At 45.6% G+C, this 18,719-nt stretch overlaps 1 protein-coding gene across 4 annotated transcripts in view; it reads right to left on the bottom strand.

Moving 5' to 3' along the window:
* The window catches only part of RIN2 (Ras and Rab interactor 2), a 208,786-nt gene that overhangs the window by 159,854 nt on the left and 30,213 nt on the right, over positions 1–18,719 (bottom strand). For 3 of the 4 annotated variants that reach the window (XM_088844028.1, XM_055430532.2, XM_055430566.2), the window contains exon 2: positions 14,222–14,332. The gene's annotated coding sequence lies outside the window, so the exon portion shown is untranslated. Of the gene's footprint in view, positions 1–4,168; positions 4,306–14,221; positions 14,333–18,719 lie in introns of all 4 variants that reach the window. The other variant, XM_055430541.2, reaches the window with a different exon arrangement.

The raw sequence follows: 18,719 nt of genomic DNA on the forward strand, positions 1-18,719 counted from the left end.
GAATATAGTTGCTTTACAATGTTGTGTTAATTTCTGCCGTACAGCAAAGTGAACCGTTAAACACATACATATATACCATCTTTAGATTCTTCTTTTTCTTTTTTGGCCATGCTATGCAGCATGTGGGATCTTAGTTCTCTAACTGGGGATTGAACCCAGGCCCCCTCCAGGGAATGCAGAGTTTTAACCACTGGACCACCAGGGAAGTCCCTAAAAATTCAATCTATTGCTAGAGCACCTAGGGTTCTATGGAAGGGGTACTGGCTTTGCACAGAACAAACCATCTTGTAGGCCGTGCCAGCTAATGAGGATTTGACCATCTGGGTGATGATGAGACACCACTGAATACCTCTAAGCAGTAGGTGACATTCCCAGGGGGCCACCCAGGGTGGGAGGTGGAAGACTGATCCATGCATACAAAAGGGTGGGGCATTTGTGCTGTACGGCAGAAATTCTATTTAAAGGGTCAAGACTTGATACCTATGGGAGGTGGGAGGAGCAAAGGGAGTCCCAGGTACGTTTCAGGGTTAATGTGTAAGAAACTTGGATAGAAGGTGGTACAACTCACCAATACACAGCATCCAGAAAAACAGCAGGTACAGTGGGAAAAAGGAAACAGATGAATTTTAGCACAGCTAAATTTGAAGAGGCTGACCAAGAGAGGAGTGGAGGTGACCACCAAGGGTGGAGGTGACCAAGAGAGGCGGATGTGAATCTGGAGCTTGGGTGCATGGTCAAGGCTGGAGAGACAGCGTTGGCAGAGGCAGGATGACCAACAGATGGCAAGGATGAACTCTGAAGTTAAGCCTGAGGGTCCCTCTCAGGCATCTGCAGCCACGTTCTGGGACCAGCTCACAGCAGGTCCAATTAGTTCTCTAAATTAAGTCCTGCAAAACAGCTAAAATATGAAATAAAAGGCTAAAGAGAACAAACATTATGGAAATCACATTGACACCAACTGCTCTTTCCTGTACGAAGCACGAGTGATAACCACAGCTGAACATTCATGCCTACACTGTTAGTGGAATTGTAAGTTCACTATGGAGAACAGTATGGGGGTTCCTTAAAACACGAAAAATAGAGCTACCATATGATCCAGCAATTCCATTACTGGGCACATATCTGGAGAAAACTCTAACTTGAAAAGATACTGGTACCTCTATGTTCATAGCAGCCAAGACATGGAAGGAATCTAAGTGTCCATTGACAGAGCAGTGGATAAAGAAGACATGGTACATACATACAATGGAATATTACTCAGCCATAAAAAAGAATGAAATAACACCATTGCAGCAACAAGGATGGACCTAAAGATTATCATACTAAGGGAAGTAAGTCAGACAGAGAAAGATTGAAGAGTCATGGCTAAATCACTTTCTGGCCAGGGCTCAGGCTAGCTAGTGATTTATGATGTTAATAACAAGTAGGGCTTCTAGACTTGTCACAAGTCACACCTGAGGGAGCTGCTGGCCAAGGGGAGCTGAGAGCTTGCTGAACATGTGGATGGCAGGTACTGGGCGCCTCCTCTCTCCCTGACACTGCAGACACTGATACCAGCGGTGGTGCTATTTCCCAGTGGCGTCCCCAGCACCCTCTTCCACACAGCATCCTGCCCACCAGGTAGAGCGGCCCTACTCTGATTCCACCAGTGAAGAAGGTGAGACCCAGAGGCGGCTACCTATCCACCTGCATCAGAGCCAGGGTAGCACATGGCTCTCCTGAATGCCTCACCCACACGCTAACACTTAATTTCTAACTGGGCAGGAGGGTTACCATGTTCTAGATTCCCCAGGCTCCAGATGATCAACAGGACAGACAAAAGCGGAATCTCAGGATGAGAGCTCAGTCATTCCAGGGAAACAGAGCTGGTGATCCTTCTCACTGCGAAGGTTAAGAACTTGTACTTCCTGTACATTCATCTAATATTTGCTCAGGCTTTCTGTTTGTGTGACCCAGTTCTGACCACAGGGCCACCACACCCAGCCCTCTCCTGGGAGCACTGTTAGGGGTTGGTCTTTCTGTCTATTGCCACATATGCTAACAGGATGAAAGAAACAATCAGGTGCAAACACAGTTCCCCAAAGCCACCTGGGACTCAGACCAGAACATGATCTTCTGATACCTTGTTCAGTTTATCAAACTGCTTAACCATGGGTCCCTGCTCTTCAGTTGCTCTAGTCTCTTAAACTTGAAGAGGCTTCACTCAGAACAGGAAAATTAAAGAGTACTCCCAATTGTAGAGGTCACAGCCATGATACCCTTAGGTCAGGCTGTATTAAGTGGGGACTGGTAGTCAAGACTGTCAATCAATGTTGCTAAATGTAAGTTGAAACCCAGCAACAATTACTGATATAATTAAGGCATGACCTTGGGAATGTTTTTATAAGTCTGGCCTAGGAAGAAAAATCCTTGGCCTTGAAATTTTCTGAAATTAGACTCAAGTGAATTTGATAAAAAACATGTTGGACATAAATAAATCTGTTCCAAGTTTTTCAAAATTGCATCCATATATTAAAATTCAGCCCATCCACAAACACTATAAATGTGCCCCAGGGATGGGGCCCTGATCAAATCTGATGTCTGTTTCCTCAGGGCAGAAGGGCGCCTGAAAAGCTTCTGAACCAAATGAGACCTCTGTCTTTCTAACCTGACTGTGTGCTGTATTGTAGAGATGAATCCAAGGAGTGTGACAGGCCACAGAGACCACCCCCCCAAACTGAGGCCTTATTCCTTCCCCAAAGTAAGACGGTGCAGCAGTTTTCATCTGCCTCCTAAACGCATGGCTGTTAGAGCTAATACCGACGCAAGGTGCCTGGCTGGGCTGTGACTAATCCATTTCCCAGAGGACCTGGTGGTGTGCTGAACTCAGGAGGAAGTGGATGGCTATGAATCAGTGTCCAGGAGTGGAAAATACAATGTGATTCACATTAACTAAAGGAAAAGGTTGAGGGAGAAAAAACAACCATAAATTAAAACCACACGCACTCTTATGCATCAGCAAATGCCACACTGAGCATGTCACTGTGACTTCTGCTTTCAAAAGTCCAAGGAAGAAAAAAAAAAGGCAAATTTCAAAACAAAGCCTAATAAAACTAGTTACAGCAAAACTGAACTAGTACAGTACATAATGTGGTGATATAAAAACAAATGAGTTCTTTTTAGTGAAGCTGCTGCTACTGCTAAGTCACGTCAGTCGTGTCCAACTCTGTGCGACCCCATAGACAGCGGCCCACCAGGCTCCCGTCCCTGGGATTCTCCAGGCAAGAATACTAGAGTGGGTTGCCATTGCCTTCTCCAGCATGAAAGTGAAAAGTGAGTGAAGTCGCTCAGTCGTATCCAACTTTTCACGACCCCATGGACTGTAGCCTACCAGGCTCCTCCGTCCATGGGATTACCCAGGCAAGAGTATTGGAGTGGGTTGCCATTGCCTTCTCCGTTAGTGAAGCTGGTACTTGGTGTAAGAAAATAAGAAGCCAATACAATATTTGTCAATCTCAAATAGTCCTTTATATACCTTCATTAACTTTTGTTGAATAGTAGAAAACTTGTAATATTAACTTTCACTCAAAGTGCACTTTTTCTTTGCAGTGAGAATTCTTGCCTCATTTAAGCCTTCTCTCAAGCAGCATTATTTAATTTTCCAATAATGAGGGATCTAGAAATGTAAAACGAAGGAGTGACGGTGGGGCTCCTTAGAATCCAATCAACAAGGAAGTAAAAAACAAACAAACAAGAAACCTCAAAGCCACTGGGATCAATCACACTGAACCAACGGGAATCCCTGGAAACACTGAAATCACTGGTTCTGAAGAGAGACACAGAGCTCAGACTTAAAGGAAGAGCAATTAAGTATCCACACGAGGACTTCCCTGGTGGTCCTGTGGTTAGGACTCTGCACTTCCACTGCAGAGGGCGTGGGTTCAATCCCTGGTCAGGAAACTAAGATCCTGCATGCCGTAAGGGATGGCCAAGGAAAAAAACTCCCAAAACAAAACACTGAAATTGTAAACATAGAATCATAACATGACTAGAAAATACGTATTAAAAATATATTGTATCTAAGAATCTATGTGGGCACAGATTATGAATATATTGTATCTAAGAATCTATGTGGGCACAGATTATGAGTTTCTTTATTGGTGCTACACGGATAATTAAGAATTCAAACCTGGACAAGCTTGTGCGTGTAGGCTCAGTCGTGTTCGACTCTTTGCAACCTCATGGACCCCGCCAGGCTCCTCTGTCCCTGGGGCTCTCCATGCAAGAATGAGAGTGAGTTGCCATGTCCTTTTCCAGTGACCAAGCCTGCAAGCCATCAAATGAAGTTACTATTTGGACAGGATTTGATTTATTCCCAAGTGGATTTTAAAGTCAGGCTAGACCAGAAACGGATTGAATGACTTGACTGTGTGGGGTGGAAGGTTTTGGGGGAATGTTTTGAGTGGGAGTGTTGTGTGACCTAACGAGTTTCTTGAACAACTGAAATAATCAGTGAAGACGTTAGGAAATAAAGTGTCACTGTTTTTGGAAAGTGGCACCAATCAGTGAAATGGCAATGTCAGTTGTGTGGAAGCAGTGGGGAAGAAAAGAGAAGGAGCTAAGGAGAGAGGGCGGCACGGTCACCACCCCACTCCCATCGAACATGTCTGCGTGTTCCAGGGAGCTGAGCCCCAGGCAAAGAGTCTGGCTGAGGGCTGAAATGTTTTATTTTTGTCTAACTTTCCCAAGTCTGGAGTCTTCTTGGGCCGAGCTAACCCAATGACTGAAATCTGCACTGTATGATCTGTTGTGTGAGCTCCTAAACACACATCTGCAGCTCCCTTTGCCAGTGAAAACAAAGCAATATTAGAACCAGCATTTGGGGCTCAGATGGTTCAGTCTCTGCATCTTGCATTTAATGCTACTATTTTCTATCCTGACCAACTTAGCAAAATGTGTAATTTACCAAGACTTGAAGAGATCACTCATCATTCCAGGTTACCCATCAGAAAGGCATTTTATAAACATGTCTGGTTTTCCATAATTTATTGATCATATATTTCCAAACATCAAACTTTCTAAAACATGCAGAACCACATGACGGATAATAAAGACTAGGTATTATTTTCCAGTTGTTTTTGCAGTATTTTTGGTTATAAAATTATGATACAATGAATCATATGGACATTCAAATCTAATGCTTTTGGTAAGTTTGGAATAACTTTTTTTGCCAAAAAGAGCAATACAAATTTGTTATAGAGCAATTACAAAACAAATTACTAAAATAAATTGTTTAAACTATCGTTCTATTCGTTAATGCTCTGTAGTACATCCTTCCAGAAGCTTTATGAATGCGTCTCTACTTCCTTACTGGGTTTTATTTCATTTTGTAATGCTTATTATAACCTGCTATCTACTGTGTATTTATTTGTTCGATTATTTATTGTCTGTTTCTCCCACGTCTATGCATTTGTTCCTTCCTTTTAAGAGAACAGACAACTTCTTGGGGGAAAGCACTTTGCCCCTTTTGTTCACTACTAACCGCTCCCCCACCCCCAGACTCAAACAGTGCTTGATGCCTATTAGGAGTTATAAAGGCTTAGTGAATGAATGAAACAATGAACAGTTGATGCTCACTATTTGGAAAATTGAGAGCTGGTAAGTACAAGCCAACCTGGCCAACATCAAGGAGATGGCAAGTAGGTGAGAAGGTCTTCCTTCTCCTTCTCATCATCCTGATTCCCTCTGCTGTTGGCTAAATCAGACCATTAATTCTTGTTTGAATTCAGTATATGTAGCTACAGGCATGGATTTGGTTCATGTTCACAATGTCAGAAGTTACAGAAAGGAGACGTGAAGCAGAGGCGAGTCTACAATCAAGGTCAGTGTCAGAGGGCAAGAGCAGGGGCCTGCTGGACACAGGTGAGTCTGTGCTCTCAGTTCCAGAAAAGGGACCTCCCAGCCCTCCCAACCCTCTAGATCTGCCATGTGACCGGCCTGCCAGGGGCGGCCTGACGGTACCCAGAGTGGAAGGCTGAGGGGCTGGAGAAGCCTGTGCCTTAACTTAAGGAAGAGAGATACTAATAAGCTCTTTCAAGCTTTTGTTTATGCAACATCTGGACACATTTTAATCACCAATTTTCCATTAACAGAAAAAGCGGTCAAGAAAGTATGCCTTCATTTAATAAAGAGCCACTGTGTCGTGACCAGACGACTTTTTCTGGCAAAAAAATCAAAGTCTGATCTTGCCCTTTCCTTTGATTCTTTTAGCAAGCACGTCCACGCTGTGAGACGATTCCTGGGTGCACCACCCTGATGGGGTGTGGGGGCTAGCCTTTTTTTAACTTTTTATTTGGACATGATTTCAAACTTCCAGAAAACATGGCAGGAGTCCAGAACCCTTGCTAATTAATAAGGAGACAAAAGGACCCAAAATAAACATAAGAAAAGATCGGAAGAGACACACTGCCAAGAAGATAAGCCAATAGCTAATAAGCACATGAAGCCAATAGCTAATAAGCACATGAAAAGATGCTCGACATCCTTAGTTATGAGGAAATGCTAAATCCACAGTAAGATGAGACTACACATCTATCAGAATGGCGAACAACAAAAAAGCTGACCACATCAACAGTGAGAATGGAAATTAGTCTCCCATTGTTGGTGGGAATGCAGTAAAATGGAGCAGCCTCTCTGGAAAACAGGTTTGCAGTTTCTTAAAGAACCAAATACTCGTCCTATGATCTGTAAACTTCACTTGTAAGTACCTACCCAAGGAAAATAAAAATCTATGTCCACACAAAGGCTTAGTATGTGGATGTTCATAGTAGCATTATTCATAAAAATGGAACTGAAACCAATCCAAATGTCTATCAACTGTAGAATGGATAAACAAAACATGATATGTCCAATCAATTAAACACTATTCCACAGTAAAAAGGAAACAAACTATGGGCATGCTACAGTCATGGATGACTGAGTGAGAGCAGCCAGACACCATGATCGATTCCATTTGCGTAACATTTCTAGAAAACTGTCAAAGTTTACTAAAACGCCCATACTTGTACACTTAAAATGGGTTAATTTTATGATACATAAATTAGATCCCAATAACCTAATTTTGGGCTTCTCTGGTGGCTCAGTGGTAAAGAATCTGTCTGCAGTGCAGGAGATGCAGGTTCGATCCCTGGGTAGAGAAGATCCCCTGGAGAAGAAAATGGCAACCCACTCCAGTTTTCTTGCCTGGAGAATTCCATGGACAGAGGAGCCTGGCAGGCTACAGTCCATGAGGCTGCAAACAGTCAGACACAATTGAACGACTAAACAACATCAAAGCTATTTTTGTAAAGGGGAACATATTCTAAAGATTGCTCTGTATTGCGCTTTTTCTCTACTCAGAACTATAACTTGAAGACGGTTTCATATCATCACTGTAGTTCTCCCTTTTTTGAAAAAATGAAAATGTTAGTCACTCAGTCATGTCTGACTCTATGCGATCCCATGGACTGTAGCCCACCAAGCTCCCCTGTCTCTGGAATTCTCCAGGCAAGAATACTGGAGTGGGTAGCCATTCTTCAGGGGATCTTTCAAACCTGGGCCTCTTGCATTGCCGGCAGATTCTTTACTGTTTGAGCCACCAAGGATGCTCTCTGCCTTTATAAATGGTTGTTGGTGATGGACAGGGAGGCCTGGCGTGCTGTGATTCATGGGGTCGCGGAGAGTCGGACACGACTGAGCGACTGAACTGAACTGAACTGAACTGAATGTTTCACTGTATGACTGTGACGAAATTTAAATAAATAAATAGCCATGGACACACATGCGCACAAATGCTCTCCTTTCCGCATTCTGTCCTCAGGTCTCAGAGGGATTTCGCTTCCACTGTGCTCAGATTTAAAAGCTACAGGACCCCCTCCTTCCATTCCCCAAACTGCCCAGCACCCCCATATCAGATGCAAAGGTACCTCACCCATGTCCCCTTATCACTTGCCCTCCCATACATGCCACTTTTTGACTTAAAAAAAAAAATCAACATTACTTTTGTTTTGATTTTCTTTTTTAAATCACAAATTACCTACTCCCAAATATCCATCCTCTGGTACCTGTGGCTCTCTTTGATCTGAGGACAGACAGCAGGAGCATGTCTGGGTAGACCAGAAGGCCACGGAGCTATTGCCTTGCAACAATCCATGGCAATGATGAGTGGGAGTTGGTGGATGAATGCCCCGTGTCCTCACTCCCTGGGAGAAGTAATTCCAAGGGGAGATCAATGCCACTTCCCAGAGCTCCTGGGCAGGCTGGACCCCAGCTGCCCACAGTGGTCAGGTACTTGTGAACACAACTGCTCCCCTGCTGCATCTCACCTCTCCTCTCCCCCTGCATCCTTCCTACCCAGAAGGATGGTAGTGGTACTTTCTGCCTGATCCTTGTGCATTCACGAAGATGGAAATCAGCCATAACGTCCACGGGCACGTCAGCAGCATTCATAATGCGCATGCTGGCATGGATGAGTTAATTAGAAAGCTCTGTTGGGCCAAATAGGGTACCATTACAAAGACCCTAGAGCACAGTCTTGTTTGAAATCGGGTACCGCTGTGAAGACACTAGAGTACGGTCTTACTTGCTTGGCCAACACGCGAACACAGTATAAATAACTTAAGAGTGTTTGGAAACACATTTAATCATTCGAGGCTTAGGTTTCTGCCGCAGACCTCCACTATGGGGCCAAGAACACAACTGTCAAGCCACCCTTAGCAAATGCTTTATGACTTAGAACTCACAAAAAGCATCAGATGGCAAGTCTTTTCCATGCTCACTTGGAAAAAGCCCTGTAAATTTATGGCTGCTAATTCCAGCCAACATAAAAGTGTCGCCTTCTCTCCTTCCAGCTTCAACTGTATTCATGCCAGATGGGAAAGCCAAGGTACCAAGAGGCAAAGAAATGACATTTTCACCGAACTCAGAGCACTCTCCCCAATTTTAGGAAAGTATACACTTCAGTGTAATTGACAATTTAGTCATCCCACTGGCTGCTCTTATTTCATTCTGACGCACTTGAGCAACTGGTATGTGCTGATGCCAAGTAAAACCATTTCAGGCTGCTGCTGGGGAGGTAGTAGTTGTCACTGAGGGAGCCCAACAACCCCAGACGCCTCCTAAGTCCAGGAGGAGCAAAGCTGTGATACCAGAAGGGGCAGTAATTGCCTGCAAAGGGTTGAGCTCCCAGAGGTTTCCAGAACCTGGGGCTGTAGCTTCTAATAACCATATCATATGGCTTCCCTGATGGTTCAGTGGTAAAGAATCCACCTGCCAATACAGAAGATGAAGGTTTGCTCCCTGGGTGGGGAAGATCCCCTGGAGAAGGAAATGGCAACCCACTCCAGAATTCTTGCCTGGAGAATCCCATGGACAGAGGAACCTGGTGGGCTACAATCCATGGGATCACAAAGAGGCAGACACGACTTAGAAACTGAGCATGAGCACACAGAATATCACTGAAGACTTAGGGTTTTGCTCAGAGTTAGAACCAAAAGTGCCACTGGAAAAATCCTTTAAATTTCAGCTTGTCTTTGCCCAATTTGATAGAAGCAGAGGCCGCATAAGAGAGGGACTTCTGGGTTCTGACCAAGGCCAAGGCCAACAGAAGACACCCTGCACCCAGGACAGGTGGAGTTCACCACTCGGCCTCTTGATTCGGGCATGGCCATGTGACTCACGTTACCAATACAGTCACACAGGAGCACCAGTGAAGAAGTCTCTGCATTTCTGCCTGCACCCCGACCTCTCCCATGGTCATGAGAAGAGCTGCTTTTGGGCTGCCACTGCCCTCAAGCCTAGATTTAGAATGCAGTCAGGCGGAACAGGCTTGAGCCCAGACCTGAGCAAGGGGCCTTGCTGGATCAGGTTGGAAGCAGTGGTCCAGTCAAGCCCAGCCTTGATCAGTTATACCCCTCAACCCTCCCCACAAGGTCAGCAGAGTCACCCAGCTGAGTCCACCCTAGATCAGACCAGCTGTGGCCAACCTTTACAGAGTGTGCTGCATAAACACTTATTATGGGCTTCCTTGGTGGCTCAGATAGTAAAGAATCCGCCTGCAATACGGGAGACCTGGGTTCGATCCCTGGGTGGAGAAGATCCCCTGGAGGAGGGCACAGCAACCCACTCCAGTGTTCTTGCCTGAAGAATCCCATGAACAGAGGAGCCTGACAGGCTACAGTCCAGTTCAGTTCAGTTGCTCAGTCGTGTCCGACTCTGCGATCCCATGGACTGTAGCACACCAGGCTTCCCTGTCCATCAGCACTCCCAGAGTCTACTCAAGGGACTACTCGATGAGCCTACTCAAGGGGTTCCAAAGATCAGATACGACTGAACGACTAAGCACACAGCCTTGTTTCCACTGTGTCTGAAGGCAATTTGCTGCACAAGATGAACTAATGCAGAGAACAGAGGGAAGTCTAGGAAGCCAGGAGTCCTGCTTGATACATTCTCCTTCCTCCCTTCCCTGGACAAACGGGGCAACTTACAGGATATAATTGTGATGATCACACTGACTTCAAAAGGTCCCCACAATTTGTCTAGGAACACCCCAACTTCTGTGGCCCTGATTGGGACAATTCCTAGATACTCCCTATATGGTCTGTCACAGGTTCCCAGGGGGACTGAGCCCTGCTTACCCACAGCAGTCCCCTGTTCAGGGTCCCACCTTGAGCAGCCTCCCCACTTCCCCGCCACATCCCTCACTCCCTCACTCTGCCTCCATGCATCACTGCCCATAGGAACACCTGTACTGACTGTTCCGTGGTTAAGACTCCGAGTTCCCAAGGCGGGAGACACGGGTTTGACCCCTGGTCAGGGAACTAGATCCCACATATCGCAACTAAGAGTTCGCATGCTGCAACTAAGATCCAGCACAGCCAAATAAATAAAACAAATGCTTTTAAAAAGATCACTCCTGAAGAACTGAGATTTTGAATTTTCATTTTTTTAATTTATTTTAATTGGAGGCTAATTACTTTACAATATTGTATTGGTTTTGCCATACATTGACATGAATCTGCCCCGGGTGTACATGTGTTCCCCATCTTGAACCCCCCTCCCCCTTCCCTCCAAAAAGAAACGCTTGCACGTGAATGCTCGACTCAAGCTAACACATGACTCACTTTACGAATAACGGGAAGCACTTGGATGTGCCAGGCATCACGACACAGAGGTGACTTCACCTTTCTGTGCCTCAGTTTCCTCATCTGTAAAATGGGGTCAAGCCACTGCCCACCAGGGCTGCTGCGAGAAAAGAATGTGTAACGCGCCTCAAACAAGACCTGGCTCGTGGAAAACCTTCAATAAACGCTACTATTTTGAAGCAAGAATTGCTTCTCCTTGGGCTTTCCTTGTGGCTCAGCTGGTAAAGAATCCGCCTGCAATGCAGGAGACCTGGGTTCGACCCCTGGGTTGGGAAGATCCCTCAGAGAAGGGAAAAGACTACCCACTCCAGTATTCTGGCCTGAACTATACAGTCCATGGGGTTGCAAAGGGTCAGACAGGACTGAGTAACTTTCACTTTGCTTCTCCTTATTACTAATAGGCTGCATCCTCCTATTGGAAGGAATGGGCAGGATGAAGGAAAAGAAAGCCGGAAAAAAGAGGATGAAGAACAAGGAATATCTTCCATCCTCACGAAAGTGAAAACATTAGCTGATCAGTCATGACTGATTCTTTGGGACTGCATGGACTATAGCCCTGCCAGGTTCCTCTGTCCATGGGATTTTCCAGGCAAGAACACTAGAGTGGGTTGCCATTTCCTTCTCCAGAGGATCTTCCTGACCCAGGAATTGAACCCAGGTCTCCTGCATTGCAGGCAGATTCTTTACTGTCTGAGCCACTTAGGGGTTGGATGAGTTCCTCCCCATGAACCCACTTTAAATTCCTCCGCCAGCTGATGGCAGCACTTGCCTTTAACTAAAAGAGAGCAGGGCCAGCAGCAGGCATCCTCCATGGATTGTATTTGGTTCAGGACATTCTGCTTACTGAGAACCAGAGGCCATACAAGAGGGGTGTCCAGGTGAAGATGCAAGGCCACCGATCCCAGGAGCAAAGGCTGACGGAGAGGAGAGCACACACGACAGGTCACATTTCAACATTCAGACCGAAGCCAGTTCTCCAGTGTCGCACATCTGAAAATACTTTCCAGTTGAATAACAACCCACAGAGAAATAGCAACGCAGAGCCCCGCTGGTTCCTGTTATTGTTCAGTTTACTGTTGCATTCTCGTGGAAGCCGTTTATTTATATAAGTGAGACCCAAAGATGCTTCATCTCACAGGAAAAACAAAGGAAGTGACAAAGAAACCTTGACCTCAAAAGACAGCCCCTTAGTGCCAAGATAAGACTTCAGTGTTTATACTTGGAATTTTGCACTTCCTTATGTTACCATCTTCCTTCTCAAGAAAATTCATACTTCCTGCTCTTTGCTGTTGATTTAGTTTACATTTATCCACTGTCTGCTACAGATTAGAGCCTGTGCTAAAAAAAAATGAAGAACAGGAGGCACAGATCAGGCTCTGGCCTCATGGAGCCTGAAGTCAAACACTGGCAACACAGAAACATGAACATCACTCCACGTGCTATGAATCTCATGCAACAGGAGCAGAGACCATGAATCTAAGCTCTTGGGAGGGTGGCGGTGGGGGAAGAAGGCACTCTCATGAGAGGACTGTATGGTTAAGGCAGGACTCCAGGGTCTGGCTAAGGGCTTCCCAGGTGGTGCAGTGGTAAAGAATCTGCCTGTCAGTGCAGGAGATGCAAGAGACTCAGGTTTGATCCCTGGGTGGGGAAGATCTCCCGAAGGAGGAAATGGCAACCCACTCCAGTAGTCTTGCTCGGAAAATGCCATGGACAAAGGAGTCTGGTGGGCTATAGTCCATGGTGTTTCAAAGAGTCAGACACGACTCAGAAATTGAGCATGAGCAACGAGTTTATCTAGGATTCAAATTAAGAAAACAGAGTCACAGCAAACTACGTACATAAATCTAGTTCTCCAAAGCTGTGTTTGCTGGTCTGCTTGCTACAAATGGTCTGCCTTCTCTGAGCAGAGCTGTGTTTGAAGGGCAGCTCCTGGTCCAGAAGGAACGGGCACTGGGGTCAGAGTTCATCTCACAAGCTTGGCATCAGAGAGCCCTGGGTTCCCATCCCAGCTCGTCATCTGGCCTTGGGTGAGTCACTTCATCTGACTCGGCTTCCTTTCTCTTACTTGGAAATCTACGTAATGACATCTGCCTTAAACGATGCTGTGGTGGGTTTAAATGAGATGCTCAAAGCAGTGAGCTTACTCTGTCCCGAATCTGCTGTGGGGTCAGGGATTGGAGGGGACGGTTCACTTTGTCCCAGCTCCACCTGGCAGCTCAAGACTGGAGGCTGGAGCCACCTGAAGTCTCCCTCACATACCAGTGGGGCCTGGGGGGTGGCTATTGACTGGAAACCACCCCCCACAACACACACACACACACACGGGGCCTGGGCCACGTCACAACGTGGCAGCCGGTCTCACCAGCAAGCCTGCCCCGAGCCTGAGAGCCAGCCAGGAGCCACGTTGGTTCTGCTGCTCTCAGCTTCTGAGTCACCCGGTGTCACCTTTGCTGCCTTCTCTGTGAGTCCCCTCCCCACCCCCAGATTCCAGAAAGGAGAAAGCAGACTTCCCAGACTGAGGGGACCCAGGGAAACTGTGATCCCCCACAGTACCTACACAGATGTTCCTCTGATGTTCAGTCCCTTTTGTACAAAGATCTATGATTCCATGAAAAAAAAAAAAAAAAAGATGAAAAGTGGGGATGGGAAGACAAGCAAGTGGGGAATGTGCCTGAAAGAGGAAAAAGGCTTTTACGTTGGGACGGGGCCACCATCAGGATCGTCTGCTCTCAGTAATCAACCAGCTTCGGTGTTCTCATTTCTGAGATGAGAACAAAATGAATTAACCCATTGAAGGGCTGAGTCTGCCACACAGTTGGAGCTCTGTTACTCTGAGCACTTACAGTAAGCTGTCCTGACCTTGGTTTGGCCCTGCTGCTTACTGCATCATGACAGGATCCCTCAGGTACCTGAAAATAGGTAAGCATCATCCCTGACCCTTTCGGAGAGAGGTACCATCCACAGCAGCATACCACACTAGAGCACATAAGGTCCCCACGCACAGAAGAATTTGGAAAAGAGAACCCAGGGCCTCGGGGCACGAGGCTTTAGTTGTCACTTACCGTTCACGCCAGCATCTCTCAGTCCAGCCTCCACCTGCTCACCATCCTGAAAGGGCCTGAACAGGTATCTTCCCCAGCAGAAGGTCAGAAGTCCACAGGTCCTTTCTTCATCTGCAATACACGGAGTTGGCCATTTAATGCCTTGTATGCATTTTTTAAATGCCATGGGGCTTCCCTGGTGGCTCCGTGGTAAAGAATCCGCCTGCCAATGCAGGAGACACGGGTTCAGTTCCTGATCTGGGAAGGTCCCATGTGCTGCCACGCAAATAAGGCCATGTGCCGCAACAATTGAGCCTGTGCTGTCGAGCCCGGGAGCTGCAATTACTGAAGCCCACGAGCCCAAGAGCCCTAGCTCAGCAACAAGAGAAGTCATGGCAATGAGAAGCCTCCATATCGAAACCAGAGAAAAGCCCAAACAGCAACGAAGACCTAGTGGAGCCAAAAACAAACATAAAAAATGTTTCATATGCCACAAAACCACCCAGGGACTTGCCCATCACCTGGCTTGGAGAGGCTGCTGAGAGCCAAGGTACAGTCATCCACAGTGTCTGGGTGGGGGTGGGGGTGGGGTGGATCCAGGACCTGCAGATCCTAAAACCCACAGTGCCTAAGTCCCTTATTAAAAGGGTGCAGTAGTAGGTGCATGAAAGTGGCCCCGTACTGGTGGTTCTGTATCCACAGATCCAACTACCCGTAGACCCAAATTTTGCGAAACTAAATCCAAGGACGCAGAGGGCAGGCTTACAGGATGGAGGGCAGACTGTACGGTTAAGAGCCTTTCCTTCCTGTTTTGATCCCTTTTCCCACCTCCTGGTCAGGTTATGAACAGGGGACTTGCCTTACCAGAATGTTGTTTATATCCCTATGCCGATGCTCAGATTTCTAAAACTCCAAATAGTCTTCTGTGGTAAAAAATAAAAGTAACTATTAACGAGGATTCTGTCTTCTCCATCAATCAAGTGACAATTTGTTCCTTTACCCCTTGCATTGCATCCGTTCCAACGATTTAAAGAGTCCTGCAATCTGCAAGTGTAGGATTTGGAGATGAAACTAAGTGCAATATGAAATTCTCAAACGACCCCGTATCTTTGCTGTCCTGTCAACACCCTAGCCTTTACAGAATTACTCATGAATGCGGTCGTCTTGCTTACAAACAAACAGAAAACAAAACACAGACACTAAATCAAGGCTCAAGTTTCCTTTAGCAATCTAAATACCCACAGACAAACAAATGGATAAAGCAGATGTGGACTGTAGCCCACCAGGCTCCTCTGTCCATGGAATTTTCCAGGCAGGAATACTGGAGTGGGTTGCCACTGCCTTCTCCAAGGGTTCTTCCCGACCCAGAGATCAAACCCTGGTCTCCTGCATTCCAGGCAGATCCTTAACCATCTGAGTTACCAGGGAAGTCAAGGATATGGTACATACAGGCAATGGAATATTCAGTTCAGTTCAGTCGCTCAGTTGTACCTGACTCTCCGTGACCCCATGAATCACAGCACGCCAGGCCTCCCTGTCCATCACCAACTCCCGGAGTACACTCAAACTCATGTCCACAGAGTCGGTGATGCCATCCAGCCATCTCATTCTCCGTCGTCCCCTTCTCCTCCCGCCCCCAACCTTTCCCAGCATCAGAGTCTTTTCCAGTGAGTCAGCTCGTCGCATGACGTGGCCAAAGTATTGCAGTTTCAGCTTCAGCATCAGTCCTTCCAATGAACACCCAGGATCCATCTCCCTTAGAATGGACTGGTTGGATCTCCTTGCAGTCCAAGGGACTCTCAAGAGTCTTCTCCAACACCACAGTTCAAAAGCATCAATTCTTCGACGATCAGCTTTCTTCACAGTCCAACTCTCACATCCATACATGACTACGGGAAAAACCATAGCCTTGACTAGACGGACCTTGGTTGGCAAAGTAATGTCTCTGCTTTTTAATATATTATTAAGGTTGGTCATAACTTTCCTTCCAAGGAGTAAGCGTCTTTTAATTTCATGGCTCCAATCAGCATCTGCAGTGATTTTGGAGCCCAAAAAAATAAAGTCTGACACTGTTTCCACTGTTTCCCCATCTATTTCCCATGAAGTGATGGGACCAGATGCCATGATCTTTGTTTTCTGAATGTTGGGCTTCAAGCCAACCTTTTCACTCTCCTCTTTCACTTTCATCAAGAGGCTTTTGAGTTCCTCTTCACTTTCTGCCATAAGGGTAGTGTCATCTGCATATCTGAGATTATTGATATTTCTCCCAGCAATCTTGATTCCAGCTTGTGCTTCTTCCAGCCCAGCGTTCCTCATGATGTACTCTGCATAGAAGTTAAATAAGCAAGGTGACAATATACAGCCTTGACGTACTCCTTTTCCTATTTGGAACCAGTCTGTTGTTCCATGGCCAGTTCTGACTGTTGCTTCCTGACCTGCATACAGGTTTCTCAAGAGGCAGATCAGGTGGTCTGGGATTCCCATCTCTTTCAGAATGTTCCACAGTTTATTGTGATCCACACAGTCAAAGGCTTTGGCACATAGTCAATGAAGCAGAAATAGATGTTTTTCTGGAACTCTCTTGCTTTCTCCATGATCCAGCGGATGTTGGCAATTTGATCTCTGGTGCCTCTGCCTTTTCTAAAACCTGCTTGAACATCTGGGAGTTCACGGTTCACGTATTGCTGAAGCCTGGCTTGGAGAATTTTGAGCATGACTTTACTAGTGTGTGAGATGAGTGCAATTGTGCGGTACTTTGAGCATTCTTTGGCATTGCCTTTCTTTGGGATTGGAATGAAGACTGACCTTTTCCAGTCAGCCACAAAAAGAATGAATAATCTGCAGCAGCCTGGATGGACCTAGAGATTATTACACTAAGTGAAGTAAGTCAGACAGAAAGCCACCATCTGATACCACTTATATGTGAAGTCTGAAAACATAATATAAGTGAACTCACTCACAAAAGAGAAACAGACTCACAAATATAGAAAACAAACTAATGGTTACCAAAGGGGAAAGGAGGGGAAAGGGATAAAGTAGGAATTTGGGATTAGCAGGTACCCACTACCATATATAAAATAGATAAACCACAAGAACCTACTGCACAGCAGAGGGTATTATATCCAATACCTTGTAATAACCAACACTAGAAACGAATCTGAAAAAGAATATGTACAACTGAATCACTTTGCTGTATACCTGAAACTAACATAACATTGCAAATCACCTACACTTCAATCAAAAAAAAAAAAAAGAGTGTTACTTGAAATCTTAAAAAAAAAAAAAAAACCAGGTTGAAAAGAACAGGCTGCCAATGAATGGTGCCAATAGTAGTTAAGTGTCAAAAGAAAACATTGTTCCATAATCCTAGTAGATTGGGAAATGCGGAGTTACACAGAGTAAAACAGGTTACTTTGTTGCAAGATTTCTAGGGTCTCTCTGAATATGACCTGGAAGAGTTTAAATATGTTCCAGTGCGTCTCTTCCAAATTTTTCTGCCCAAAGAGCTTTTGTTCCTGAATACCTCAGGGTCAAGCCGGCTGTGAAAGATGGTGACCTGGCATATTTTTTCTTTCCTTTCTTCCCCTCCTTTTCTTTAATTGTCTTAGGGAAAGGCATTGCCATATCTCTCTCTAGAGGAAAGGCTAGAGAGGACGCTACAAAACAAACTGTGCTACGGCCATCAGAGTAAGAACCCCGGCGGCTGGGCCATCCAATAGAGCAGCCTCCAGCCCTGTGTGGCTGTGGATCACCCGAGCCGTGCAGAGTCCAAGTTGAGATGTATAGAAAATAGACACCAAGTTTTGAAGACTTAGTACAAAAAAGTAAAATACCTCATTAACAATTTTTTTACACATACCTCATGTTGAAATATTTGATACACTGAATTAATTAAATAAAATATATTATTAAAATTCATTTAACCTGTTTAACATTTTTTTAATATAACAACTAGAAAATTTAGAATGACATGTGGCTCCCACTACATTTCTATTGGACAGCATTTCTCTATGGAATAGCCCTCAAGGCCTTACTGGCTCCTGGTACACCAGAATACGGTTGGTATACTTGCTGTCTTCTGAATACACGCAGACACAAAGACACACATACACATACACATAGACACAGAGACACACACAAAGACACACACATGGAGGATGCTTAGCCTAAAACCCCTTGTTCTTTGATGCCAGCTCCTGCTACAATCCAAGCTTTCCTTTAAGCTCCACCTCAAAACGGAGCAGGTCACAGCTGGCATGTATGAAGAACTGACCACACGCCAGGCACTACACTATGTACTATCCCCCTGACTTTCTTAAGCCATCCCAGCAGCTGCATGAAGAGAGTAGCAACAGATTCTCAATTTACAGCAGGACAAAGCAAAGTGACCTGGTATTGTCGGATTGGGCTTCCCCAATAGCTCAGTTTGTAAAGAATCCACCTGCAATGCAGGAGACCCTGGTTAGATTCCTGGGTTGGGAAGATCTGCTGGAGAAGGGATAGACAACCCACTCTAGTA

Source organism: Moschus berezovskii, chromosome 15 (assembly GCF_049115385.1).
Source record: "Moschus berezovskii isolate FMDL1 chromosome 15, NW_MosBer_1.0, whole genome shotgun sequence".
Classification (NCBI taxonomy): Eukaryota; Metazoa; Chordata; class Mammalia; order Artiodactyla; family Moschidae; genus Moschus; species Moschus berezovskii.